The sequence below is a fragment of the Fundulus heteroclitus genome, chromosome 19 (genome assembly GCF_011125445.2).
Source record: "Fundulus heteroclitus isolate FHET01 chromosome 19, MU-UCD_Fhet_4.1, whole genome shotgun sequence".
Lineage (NCBI taxonomy): Eukaryota > Metazoa > Chordata > Actinopteri > Cyprinodontiformes > Fundulidae > Fundulus > Fundulus heteroclitus.
This window is the reverse complement of record NC_046379.1, coordinates 13,443,624-13,457,397: the sequence shown is the minus strand read 5'-3', so window position 1 is coordinate 13,457,397 and position 13,774 is coordinate 13,443,624. Positions and strand designations below refer to the sequence as shown.

The window sequence follows — 13,774 nt, the reverse complement described above, 5'->3', positions numbered from 1 at the left end:
GATTTCAAGAGGCTAACAGTCCAAACCCAACATGCTTTATGGTGGAGAGAGCCTTAGACCTCAAGAGTCACATAGGGCAACTTTTCTGTGGCTTGTTCAGCCTTACTATTATCTACTCAAAGTCTTGCTCTCTTGCAGCCTGAATGTTAAAGGTGTAGACCTGTCTTGGCATCTCGTTTTCCTTTCAAATGGCTTCTGATTCTTACAACTTACTTTGACATCATTCTAAGTCCATCAAATGTAGTAAAATAGCTCATTTTAAGGCTTCTGTAACAGCATTCACACTCATGACCTGATGGTGCTTAAGTATAGTACATTTCCAGATCGGTAAAGCATTCAATGTGTTTATTTCCAGTTTCTAGGTCACAGATCAAGCTGAGATTCAGGTTATTGCTGTCACCAGCCGATTTCTCCGTGAAGTTCTGCAAAATCTGGATTTTCATATAACAGGATCGACAAAAGTGGACAAGGTTAAAATGTTAAATTCATAATGTGAAAGTACTGATACAAGTACAATAGTTGTATTTATTTTTTTTGGTGAAAATTAATGTGGCTGATAAAAACTCATTTCATTTATACCAATGGAGTATGAGATATTCATTTAATTTTCAATTTGATCATTCTGAACTATAATGAAGTCTGAATAACTGCAATTTCCCAGTCATATGTTATTCATATGATCCACCGTAAACATAGCTGCCCTGGGGCTTCGTAATAATGGGAGTAAATGGTGGAGTTCCATGTGAGTCAGAGGTGTGCATGTGCAGCCAGGCCATGCATCAAGGCTCCCACAGGCCTGGAGCCTCTCATTGATCGCCCCCCCACACCCCCACCCCATGATTCCAGCCAACTTCGGTGATTGATTCCCAGTCACGGCCCAGGAGATGGGAGGCCTGGCCTGGGCTCACGGAGCCCGGGGCCTCCCAGAGGGTGACCTGGAGGGGGCTGCAGATGGGGGAGAAGAAAAGCTTATTTCCAGGGCCCATAACCTCAGTCCAGAAGACCAATTCTAGAGAAGCCTTCACAGCAGGTATGGAGGGCAAGGAGACACATTCATTACGGGAGAAAATCAAGGCCACATCTGCTGCTGGCTTGACCGTTTTATGGAACTGTGGGGGGAAAAAAACAAGATGGGGAGTGTGTGCTTGAGAATATGCGGAAGGTGAGAAGGTGAAGGGGATATTGGTATGTGTGGGTTTGGAGGGGAAACAAGTCTACCTGAGCAAGCTATTACGCCGGCTGTAATAGCCACACAGTAGCACGCAATCAAAATGTTCAAACCTCCAACCCGCTGCGTTTCCCATTCGCACTCAACATCACTGCCGCTGCGCTTCAAGAGGATGCCTCTCCGCGCCTCTTTACGCCGGTTGAGCGGAGCAGGAAAACTTATATGAAAATCAATTTTATTTTAATTAACTTTGTAAATTTCCAGCTGAGCTATCAGAGGCAGGGTAGCCTCGTGTGCCATGCTGAGTCCGATAATGAAATCAATCAGGTTCAAATTGTTTCAGGTGACTATTAATGAGTATCTAATATCAGCCCGAGGAGGAAGGGCAGGGTGGCTGTTGTTTTTGTTTTTTAAAGTGATGGATCACTTGCATGAGAAATGTAGATGGTTACACCCGGAGGGACTGGGCAGTCCTCCAAAAGGAAAAAAAAAAGTTCATGCAAATCCATTTTTTTTTTTTTTCGTGGGAAAACTCTTTAACTCCACGGCAGCAGTGACACGACTTCGACAACTTCTCTTTCCCAGCTAATCTGGGACTGCTACAATGTTTCCTATTAAGCGGCAAATGAAATCAAGAAGCAAGCCAAACAAAGGAAAATGGTGTTTGTTGTTGTCTTGCTTTACATGCTTCAATATTTCTAACTTCTGCAACATCTTATTCAGTCGGCAGCTTCCCTGCTCCAGGAGCTCGTTAAGCTTTGCCTTAAAGGAAGACTAATGGATGAAGGAGAGAGTGGCCCCTCAGGGCCCTTTAGCATCATTTCTGTCGGTCTTTGCGTTCAGCGGTTATTTACAATTTTTTTCCCCCTATTCTGAGCACAATACTGTTAGTAACCACTCATAAAAAACACTCAGCGGTACTCAGGAACTTGTTTATAATTATCTGAGATTTCTTTTTTTCTCCCTCAGTTCAATTCATGCTTGGGAGAAATCCAGTCTGCATATCTAATACAAACGTTTCCTTTCAGCAACAAGTTAAGTAAGGAGAGATAAATCAAGTGCATATTTATTTCTTCTTTATATTTAATAATAATGATAATAAAAAATACATTTCTTTAACAGATAACTTAAACTGTATTTCATTACATTATAAGTAGGACTGAATTGGAAGATACACGATTGGATGGATTTGATTATCCTTATATGAATTAAATGTGTTTGCCTTGTAAAGTGAATTGCAAGTAAAACATGTACTTTGATGTACATTAATTGGTTCTGTAGTACTAAACAGAACTAAACTGCATTGAATAGAATAAAAAAGATTTAGTTTTATAGTTTGAAAATAAAATAAAAAAAGCAGGAGCAGTCTAACTTTATGGTGCTCATGATGGCATTATTGTTATTTAGCTCAGCCCACCCCTGTCTGTCTTCTTTTCTTCCCCAGCTGTGTAACAGCATTTCCCTTTTGGGTTCTGTGAACTGAGGAAGTTGGAAAGTGGCGCATTCCTCTCGTTCCACTGAAGCCCTCAGATGGGATGATTTCATTTTTGTTGTTGTTGTTGTTAATTCTAAATGCTGCTTTCGAATTTAAAACGTATTGTCAAGCCAACGCTATCCTGAGGTAGAAATGATAAATGATGTTAAAAACGAGAAAAGAAACAATTAATGTTTTAAGATTTTTGGAATTAACCAGGGCTGTGGAAAATTAACTTTCTGCTCTAACTAGATTGTATGTATTGTTTATCTATTTTCATCCATGAGTGCCTTCCTCCTTCAGAGGAAATCTGAATGCATTCCATCTGGGAAAACTGCATCCAGACAGGAGATTTGACTGCCAAATTCACAATGTGGCTTCTTTCACACATGTTTCCTCAACTGTTTGCACACGATTGCATTTTATTTGTTTTCATTCTCTAATGGCGTGTCGCAGGCCTGTCAGCCTCATCTCGTTTTTTGTCACTGAGATTTTTCTCCATTTCTTTTTTTTTTTTCCCTTCTCTTTCGCCCGGCCGCCTCCTTAGCTCCCAGTTTCGGCGTAGGAAAAGGGCTCCGGTGACCCTGCGACCCCAATCTCACTTGAGACAGATGAAGCACCCTCTCGCCTCCTCCTCCCTCCCCCCCCCCCTGTTCGCTCACTTCCTTTCCTGTCCTCTGTTCTCGTTCCGCTCCCTCCTCCCTTCCCTTAATGACGTCTTTGTGCGGGCCGTGACGAACCGAACGCCTGACAACTTTCTTTCCCCCCGCCGCACGCTGGCGGGGCTATGGAGCAGCCAGATGAATTTCTGCGCGCATGTTTTGTCTGCTGTGTAAATATTGGTGTCAAACGCAGAGGGCATGCCGATCAGCGGCTCCGAAGGACGACGCAGGCGAGAACGGAGCAATTACGAAGCGTTGCGCCAAACACAAAAGAACGCACAACAACACCACCTTATCTGGCTTCCCTTTGTCTGCCTTTCTTTTACTCACCCCGCAGCCTCATTGGGAATCATGCACAGTGTATGTAAACAATTCACCCGCCTTTTCTGCACCTCTCTTCCCGTTGCCAGCCACCTGTCATGCCTTGCTGCCTGTGCCATCCAGGCATGTTGGGCTGTAGAAATGTAATTTGGCTCTTCCTCTCTCCCCGCGGACCGGCGCTACTCTTCACACTGTCATTCCGTATGAGTCCTTGCACTAACAAGGCATGCGCGCTGAGTTGCGCGACCCGATTTAGTTCCAAGACGTAATTTACGGAGTTTGCCCCTCTTGGAGATAAAGCAAACACATGGGAATGTCATCAGGCACGCGGCGCAGCTTGTGTTTTCTTGGGGTTGTATAGATTAAAGTGACAGATCTGCGAAAGCTAAGATTTCTGTGTTGTTGTCAGTGTTGAGTATTTGGTTTGGTAAGTCCTGACAGTGGAATGAAGTGATGAGCCAACACTAATGAGGGATCTATTCCTCACGGAGGCCAGGCAGGGAGGAGTTAATAGTGCGCCGCTTCTCTTCTCTCTGCTTGATGACATCAGTATTGTCTCTGCATCCATGAAATTAATTTTTCTAATCTTAGTCAGCAGGAGCGGGGGAATTTGCACACATTAGCGTGGAACTCAATCTATTCGCCCTCTGCTGCAGTCTCTTCTCATCTTTGTAAACTTCCTCGTGCCGCTTCTGCATCTCTCCATCCTGGTTTTTATTTTTCATCTTTGTTAGTCAAGAGCCCCAAATGCATAGGGCTTACTCCTCAACACTGCAGCTTTGTTCCAGAGGCTGAGGCATCACAGGACCCTGCAGTTCAGAAAGAGTTTGCATGGGCTCCGCTCTGTATGGTACCAGTAAATAACAGAGACGGCAGTACTGTCTCTCCGTATAGACTGGCTGCTGCACTTTCAGTCCCCAGAGAAAGGCACAGTGGAGAGGATAAAGGGATTCTGTGGACAGCAATTAACTGTATTTGTTTCTCCACACATGTGCCCACGTGCTAAAACAGCTTTATGCAAATGTAAATACTACCTGGAAAGCGATTTATCAAACCTGAAACCTGGTTTGTGCGTCTATATGGAGCATGTTTGAAAGACAGGTGCAAACTCACGTGCAAAAAATGTCTGCGGTCGTTGTGGCCAGATAGGCGTCCTTGCTGCCGCCGCCATGGTGGAGTAGTGCGCATCCATAATTTGCGGCGAGATGTTTTTTTTTTTCCTCCCTCAATGGTCCTTTACAGGGTCCGCATGAAACAGACCTTTCTTGTATTAAATTATTATGGGCCCACCTTGGTTTTGAATATTTTGGGTAAATCCAGCTCTTAAGATTGTAGGGCTCCTTCCCAGACTAAACTTTGTGAGATGCGGGTCGGGGAGGAGGACACAGTCAACTTTTCCAGGGTTTATGATTGATATTTAATCCTTTGAATTTAACTTTTGGTATTTTTATGTTTTCGATTTTGTTTTTTTTTACATTAGTTTGTAGCCCTTTGAGATACTTACAATGCACTATAAATAATATTCATCATTATCAACAATGTTTTTATTTGTTTTTAAATAATTGTTATCATTAACCCCATGGCTTAGATCATCTTTCTTTTACGGCCACCCTCAAACTGCTAGTAGCACACACAATTTCCTCAGTTCATCAGGCCCTAAATGTTCTGTCATCCATCCATCCATCCATCCATCCATCCATCCATCCATCCATCCATCCATCCATCCATCCATCTTAGTCTTGGAAAGTATATAATTTTGTCATGAAAAAAAAATCTGTGAATGCAGTTTAGTACTACGAAAAACTGGGAATCTTCACATGGGATTCAGTGGCAAAAAGTATTTGTTTGTGTACCGTTTTATTACTTCATATCATGATGATTGATTCTTTTCACATTGTTAATTTGCATCATAAGACATTTAAATCTAAATCTGTTTCTTTTGAACAACTCAAAGTATCCTTAAACCTTTCTACAGAAACTATTACCCAACTGACAGAGATTTGTGAAAAAAAAAAAAAAGAAATCTTGTAGCAGCCAGCGTTAAACCACCTGGTGATATAAAGGATCAAAATAGTTTGCTGAATTGCTCTTTTGGGGTTCAGCCAATTTCAGAAGTAGCTGTTTCTCAATAAAGCAGCTTGTAGCCCATAAAGAACATATGAAGGAACATCTTTTATTGCATCGTTGTTTGTATAGACACGGATGTGCCGTTAGTTTAAAAAAAGCAACATAGAAGATCGAAGCAGAGACACTCAGCCCTGAAGAATGGTATCTGTAGCCCACTGTACTGCTGCGGGTATGTTATAGAGGCTGTGTCTTTACATTTTGCAGAGATAGTGGAGAGTAAAAAGCTCAAGACAGAGGTTGATTTGGAAGAATCACACAGTGCCTTGCAAAATGTATCACCAGTTGAACATTTCAGCATTTCCTAACTGTATAATTCATTTTCTAAGAATGTTTTTTGTGATAAGACACACATCATAGCATAAATTGAAGTAGAAGGAAAATAATTGAATCTTAAAAATGCAGCATGTATATGCATTCAACCCCCCCTCCTGAATCAGTACTCTGTTTAACAGCCTTGCTCTGCAGTTACAGCTGTAAGTCTTTGGAGGTATGGTTTTAGCACTTTTGCACATCTTGCGTGTCATGATATATGCCTGTCTCCATTCCACCGTGCCCACCTGCTCTGCTTATATCCGCCTTGTGTCTCGCTCCTGTGTCCTATTCCACTGCTCCGCTGCAATCAGCTTCATGCATTGCACCTAGCTCCTGCATTGTCTAAGCGCTTTGCAGCCCCGCATTCGTTGACAGATTATTGAAAGCTGTTGTTAGTAGATGGCCAGTGGTTTTTTCATGCCTGAACTTCATATTACCTTAAGTCTGTTACCTGGATTTCCCACCTTGCCTTTCCCTAGTCACGCTTCTACCAAGCTTATGATATCTGGACCGAGACGTGTTTTCTGTTCCTTATGTACGAACGTCCCTAATGTTTAGAGGTAGGTACACAAATCCAATCACCTGTGTATGACTTTCACCTGCTCCTTGGATTACAAATTGACCTCTGCCTGACACCTCTACAGTGATTAAAGCCTGCTCTCGCCATTGCCAAGTAGAAACCAGCTTGCTCCTGCAGAGGTTCCCTGAATGCATTCATGTTTCTGGTTTGAACAGACCTTTTAAATGCAACTCTGTCTGGCTTGAATTTGGGGTTCTCGGTCTGACAATTTTTGCTCACTCACTCTACTAATAGCTCAGGTTCAGACAAATGAGATGGAGAGCATTTTTAAGCACTTGCCTCAGATTCTTAATTGGAATTAGGTCTGGACTGTGCCTGGTTTCTTCCAACACGTGAATATGCTTTGATCTAAACCATTCAATTGCAGCTATGACTCAAGTATGTCTTAATTATTCTGTACCAAAGAGGGTTTTGTATGTAGGCCACATAGTAGTTGTCCTGTCAAAACATTCTCTCAGCTGAGCTGTAGAGTTTTGCAGCTCCTCCAGAGGTAGCCATGGGCCTCTTGGCTGCTTCGCTGAATAATACTCCCTTTACCCGGCTTATCAGTGTAAGAGAAAAGTATTTTCCGGGCTGCACAATATTAGGAAAATCATGAATTGAGGTGCTATTGCTGATAATATTGACTATTTTCTGATTAGTTTATCTTTTCCTTCATCATTATCTCCCCATTATTGTTTATGAGCTACAGTATATAAAAATATACATCACGTGGGCATTGAGACCAGTGAAAGTCCATCAAACAGGCCAGATATGTATTCAGCAAGAATAGTTGCATTCATGGCCCTTGAATATAATATCCTGCCTTATGTTGCATGCAAGCAGTCTTTTGAGCGTGCAACATTGCAATCACAATTCAAAATATATCTGACCTATCTGGTTTGTTCCCTGGTTTTCATGATGCTGTTTGTTTACTAATGTTCTCTATCTATAAAGGATAACTGTGTTTACACTGGGATTAAATAAAACACATTTTATTTACTAATTAGGTGTCTTCTGAATTACATTTTTGCAGCTGTTTTTTTTTTATTTTTATTAATGTTTACCAGGGTAAATTGGGTTCATTGCAAATATATGGCACAGATTTTAGATTTAATTTGAAAAGAAATGTCAAAACCAGTTGTTCTTTTTATTTCAATTTATAATTGTCTAATACTTTTTCCTCTATAACACTGAACAATAAAATAAAGGAGAAGGTTTGTGACTATAACGTGGTTTGGGCCTGCACTGAAAAAGTCAATCACCAAAGCTGATAAAAGCAGCAATACCCCCACCACTCCCATCCCGTAGGAATTTTCTTATTCAAAATGGGACTGGAATAATAACCGTTTAACAATATAGTTTTATGTTTCTTTGATCCCAGTGTGTGTCTCATAATCCGTATTTCCCACCCGTTTGCGTCAAACATTTTGCTTTCTCCTGATTAACAACTTAGCACATTAAAGGGAGAGGGGAGGAAAATAATTTTGCGGAACATAAAAAAATGTTGTCGATTGAGCTCTGAAAAGCAATTTAGCAGGTTTCACCCAACAGTAATTTCACCCATGTTCTCTTTTAATGGCTTTGTTTTGGAAGAAAGGGAAGAGGAGGGGAAAAAAAGAAAGCTCGCAAGAATCAAGAGGAGTTCATAAATTGAATTTTAAATTTAGCAGTTGAATTACTATTGTCTCCCGTGCCTCTTTTTTTTCTACAGCATTGTATGCCGTGCCCAGATGAACAAAAGTGAGAAACACATTTGAAGACAGCAAAAAATATATAAATTCTGCATAGTTCCCCTTTTTTATCAGCAGTTCCTCCTGCCTCAAACACGTTTCCCTCTGCGTTCGTTTTTTGTTTTTTTCCAAAGTAGAGAACAGTCATTCCTCTCTGGTTAAGAAGGGGGGAAAAAATAAGATTCAGTTTGTCAGAAACTGTCATTTTTTGTGTGTTCAGTGGTGTGAGGGAAATATCTCAAAGAACAAGGCTGCAGTGAGCCGAAATCTCATATAGTGGAACCTGTCACGAGACGTTTTGGCTCTTGCTCTTTTTGTAGACAGGTGTGAATGATGCTGTGAGTAGAAAATGGACCAGTGTATCTGATATCATTTGGCTGTGACTCTTACATCTAAGAATTCCCCATTTAAGTGTTTGAGGAAGCAGCGTGGAGATTGGAGGAACAGTGTGGGAACTGAAAGAGCAAGCATGATGATCTGCTGCTATGCGTGTGTTTAATCCACTCTTCTGCTCCCAAAACTCTGTGGTTGTTTTTTCTCTTCACTGCCTTCCTAAGTGCAGCATTTAATGGCTTTTTTTGTAAGCGTGTGTGCATGCTTGGCAGCTCCATGAGAGGATTTACTCGTGTTGTGTGCAGCGTTTTCGTTTTTTTTTTTTTTTTTTTTTTTCATTTTTTGGCAAACTAAGAACCTCTCGAGATGAACTAGTCAGCTGGATGGAGTTTGGAAGCAGGACGTTATTTTTTCCTATACCGAGGCAGGTAGAGTAGCCAAAAATTGTACTCAAGTAAGAGTAGCGCTACTTTTTTACTCATGTAAAAGTATAGAGTTGTCAGCCAAGAAATTACTCGTGTAAGAGTAAAAAGTATTCAGTAAGAAGGATACTCAAGTACTGAGTAACTAATCATAACAGCTGATGATTTAATATTTAAAAATTATGTAATCAGACAGACTAAAATATAAGGTTATGTGCAAATTCTGGTATTTTAAAGACAAGATAAACACTTTTCTAAATTGTCATTGTGTCAGCATTAAACATGAAAGCAATACTTAATGTATGATAGAACAGTGCAAAGTACTTCCAGTGACAATATGTACTGTTTACTGTATGTTCATTTGACCTCCAAATGGCTCATTAAGCTTAGCAGATAGAAAATACCATTTAAATATAAAAGCTTGTGTACAAATAAGAAGTCTAAGTTTTTGTCTCACTGGTGCCTTTTTGGTTAAAACAAGTCAATTCTTTATCCGTCAAGTTACTTACAGTTGGTAGAGTAGCCAGACATTTGACTCAAGTAAGGGTAGCGATACTTGAGTCATAATCTGACTCAAGTAAAAGTACAGTGCAGTAAAAATACTCCTAAAAATACATTTTGTTCAAAAGGTTACTCAAGTAAATGTAACTGAGTAAATATAACTAGTTACTATCCACCTCTGTTCCTATATCATAAGGTGCAAAGCATCATGGAAAATGAAGAACACTTGGCTCTCCAGGTTTTTATTATTCATTTATCTTTTGTTGGAGCAGGTCATGCGCTGCCCTTTACTCTTCCGAATCACCAATATCGCTACATTACAAACATATGACCAGCATCTGCTTGAGAACATAACTCTTCTCGATAAATGAATCACCCCTTTTGTTTTCTGTTAAACATATTTCCAAGTGCACTTGAGGGCTAGGTCTATTCTGGTGCTCCCAAAATTGAATTAAATTTGAGTGTTTAAATGTTTTTTAGTGTCTTAACTGAAGATTAACAAGTAAACACGAATAACGTGATGGATTTTCCCAAGAAATGGAAACAGACAACTTGACATTCAACCATTAAATGTTTAAAAAGTTGGCATGATGTCGTCATTGAGGAAATGAGGAAAGTGCTTTTCCTCACTTAAAATTAGAGCAAAAATTTGCCTTGTGTTCTTCAACATGACCAATAATTTAGTGATACTTGAGTTATAATCTTATTCAAGCTGCTTTTTTAGCTTAGGTATTTAATCACGGATCGTTTCTGCTTATGTACTATTTTTATTTAAACATTCATTTAGATTCTTCCTCCAAAGTGCTTTGTTGATGGCTGCAAAAGTCCATTATTAACTGATGCTTTGTTTGTTTAATCATAGTTGAAAGTTGGATCTGGGCTTGACACCAAACCCAGCCAGAGCCTGTTGTAGTAAAACTAGTGGGATTTTTTATTGTAATAATTGTTGTAATGTGAATTTCTGTTTTACAATTCAATCCATTCAGATGATTAAAACAATAAAGCAACATGTGGGTGAAATGCTAAATGGCCTGTACTTGTGTAGTGTTTTATCAAGTCATTTCACACTACAATTAGTCATTCCTCCCTCAATGCTCCATTCATTTGCTGATGGAGGTAAGCTAAATTTGTAACAGCTGCCCTGGGGCAGACTGAAGCGAGACTGCCAGACAGTTAGAGCAACTGAGCCCTCTGACCACCAACAGCAGGTAAAACCGGTGAAGTGTCCTGCCCAAAGAAATGACTAAGACGGTAGAGCAGGGGTTTGAACCGACAACCCATCAGTTACAGAGCAAACTCCTAGCTCCTGTGCTGCTGGTGATATTAAATCCGCTTGCCACGGATTTAATAATAGAAAAGAAATTACACATTTTATCCATATACATTTTCCAATGTTTCATACACATGGTACTTATATTGGATATTCTAACTTCAGTGAGCATTCTTCGTGACTTTTACTAGACATTAGATTATCTGTTTTTCAAGTGCAAATTAAATGCTTTGTGACTCTTCAGCACCTGTAGTCCACAGCCAGGCAGCCAACTCAAAGGTGTACAGTTACATTCAATTATATGCAACATGAGAGCATTTTATAACGATTAACCTCCATGATTTGTGAAAACACTGGCCTTCAAAGAAAGAAAAACAGACGGATATGCAAAGATTTAAATACCTCGGTGTGTAATGATTTGGCAATGTGTATGTGCAAAATGGTTATACTAATTAGTGAAGGTGTGAATTGGCCTCTAGCCCATAAAACAATCAGCATAAGTGCTATATTCTTGTTTAAAGAACATTTGGTTCTCCTTTAAATGCTGAATTGCTACTCTAACCTCTGAATAGTATATTCTGGAGCTAGAATTATTAAAGACATCCTCAGCTGAGTTTATATAGGCTAGCTGATGATATTAAAACACCTAATTTTATGATGTGAGTTACCAGTGGTGTTCATAAATTCGGTTGAAAATGGCGACTGTGAAAACAATAGCATACAGTACACTGACCTACTGTACATTCACTTTATGACTGTGACAATGGTATCAAAACAATTAGTTGAACCTGTTTTTGCTACGAAAACTTCATGTTTTAATGTTCAGTCATTGATTAGACTCGGTTAAATCTAATCTAACTTTGGAAATTATATATATATATATATATATATATATATATATATATATATATATATATATATATATATATATATATATATATATATATATATATATAGATAGATAGATAGATAGATAGATAGATAGATAGATAGATAGATAGATAGATAGATAGACAGACAGACATTGTTGGCTATTATTTTTTGATTTAGGTGCATTTAGTAAAAAAAAATTATGCTTAGTAAGCAGTGGCTCCAAATTACAACTAGTTTGAGAAAAGAAGTCAGACTTTGAATGGGTTGTGCTTTTTTTTAAACCCCTATTTCTAACTTACAGTTATCAGCAATAAAATTGCTCAAAACAAGAGCTATACCGCCTGTATGAAGCAGGATTTATGGTAAATGACTTTGGGTAAAACTGAGGACTCTGAAAACTTTGTATTTGATGCACTGACCCATGTTCACAATCTTACCTGGAAATAAACTTCTTACTAACATGTAGGCTTCACGTTGTAATTTTTTCTCATGAATTAAGTTGACCTTCAGCAACTTTAAGTACCTAGACCCCCATCCCTGATGAAAGAAAAGTGTTGGTACTGCATCACTGTAGAACCAGTTCTTCATCTTTTGGTTGGTGTAAATTTAAAGAGACTGTGGTGCTGAGCAAGCGCTGGAGCAGGTACCAGTTTCCTTGTTGGTGAAACTGTAAATTCTCCCTATTAAAAGCTTCTCCTGAGAATAAGGATGAAACAGAAAGAGGCACACCTTATGATTTTGACCAGAACCATGTAGAAGCACCTAATTAAATGTCACATTTAACTACTGAAGTCCTGATTATGTGAACCATGACAGGATAACCCTTCTCGCACTCGTGCATGCACCTCCACGCTGTGAAATAATTTCAGACACTCATGAACACTCATGTGTCTCTCTCTCTTTCTAAATCAGTTTCTCTTTCTCCATCCACCCGATACTTTCTGAAATAGTCCAAACTATCCCATGCACATGCCTCAGTAGGCAAAACCCTTTTTTTTTTTTTTTTTTTTTTTTTAAAGTGGAGCACCTTGGCCATCTATTCGTAACCAGCTGGATAAAGTGCTCCCTTCCCCTGACATGTCTTCTTGATATTAGCCTGGCAATATGAGGCAGCTGCAATTTCTCCTCTACGGTAGACGAGGTGATATTGAGTCGGGGAGAGGATACGAACCAGAGGTGGAGGATGGTGGTGGTGGTGGTGGTGGAGGAGTGAGAGAGAGAGAGAAGACGGTTAGTGAGAGAGAAGAAAGGAGAAGTGAAAGTGTGTATAAGAAACAGTGGGAGCAAAATGTCATAAATCACTCATGATACTACATGGCAGAGACAAAAGGAAGAGAGCATGAAAGGAGAAAAGGGAAGGCAGAGGAATGTCACTTTATCTTCCTAGAAGACTGACAAACTACTGGTGGCGGATTAGCTATAGGCCGATGCACTGTACAGGAATTTTCCTGTGGCTTACCGAGACCCCAAACAACCACTTGAAACTTCACCGAAATACTTTCGATACAATAGGATGAAAAAGCCCTCGAAAAGCCTGTTGGGGGGTGGGGGGTGGGGGGGCTTTTTATAATAAGAAACCCAGCTCCAGCCATGTGCTTTTTGAAAGCCAGTACTGACTGCTTGCTCACCGTAATTACCCGATTCCAATTTATAAGCACTGAATATTTCAATTGTAGTGAGATACTGGATCCTGCATTTACTCTTTTTATGAGACCGTATTCTTTACTTTTGTTGTAATTTTAATACTTATCAATATTTCTTTATTGTACTGTATATGTAATATTTACAACTTTCTTATTGTTCTTTCATAACTATTATCTTTCATAACCCTGTCCTTGCAAAATAGGCAATCAAATAATTTAATATTGTATAATGTAAATAAATAAATATTTCTGCTAGTTTGCTATTAGCAGTTTTATGGCCTTTGAGACAGGTGCTGGGCTGGATTTAGAAAGGTGTGTTATTGCCTTTGTTGCCGATTACTTTACTCAGTATTACAGGAATTTTACAGTAAAGGTT

At 39.5% G+C, this 13,774-nt stretch overlaps 1 protein-coding gene across 4 annotated transcripts in view; it reads left to right on the top strand.

Annotated features, from left to right (window-relative positions):
• The window catches only part of LOC105925919 (AT-rich interactive domain-containing protein 1B), a 259,649-nt gene that overhangs the window by 24,964 nt on the left and 220,911 nt on the right, over positions 1-13,774 (top strand). The gene's annotated exons all lie outside the window — the stretch shown is intronic.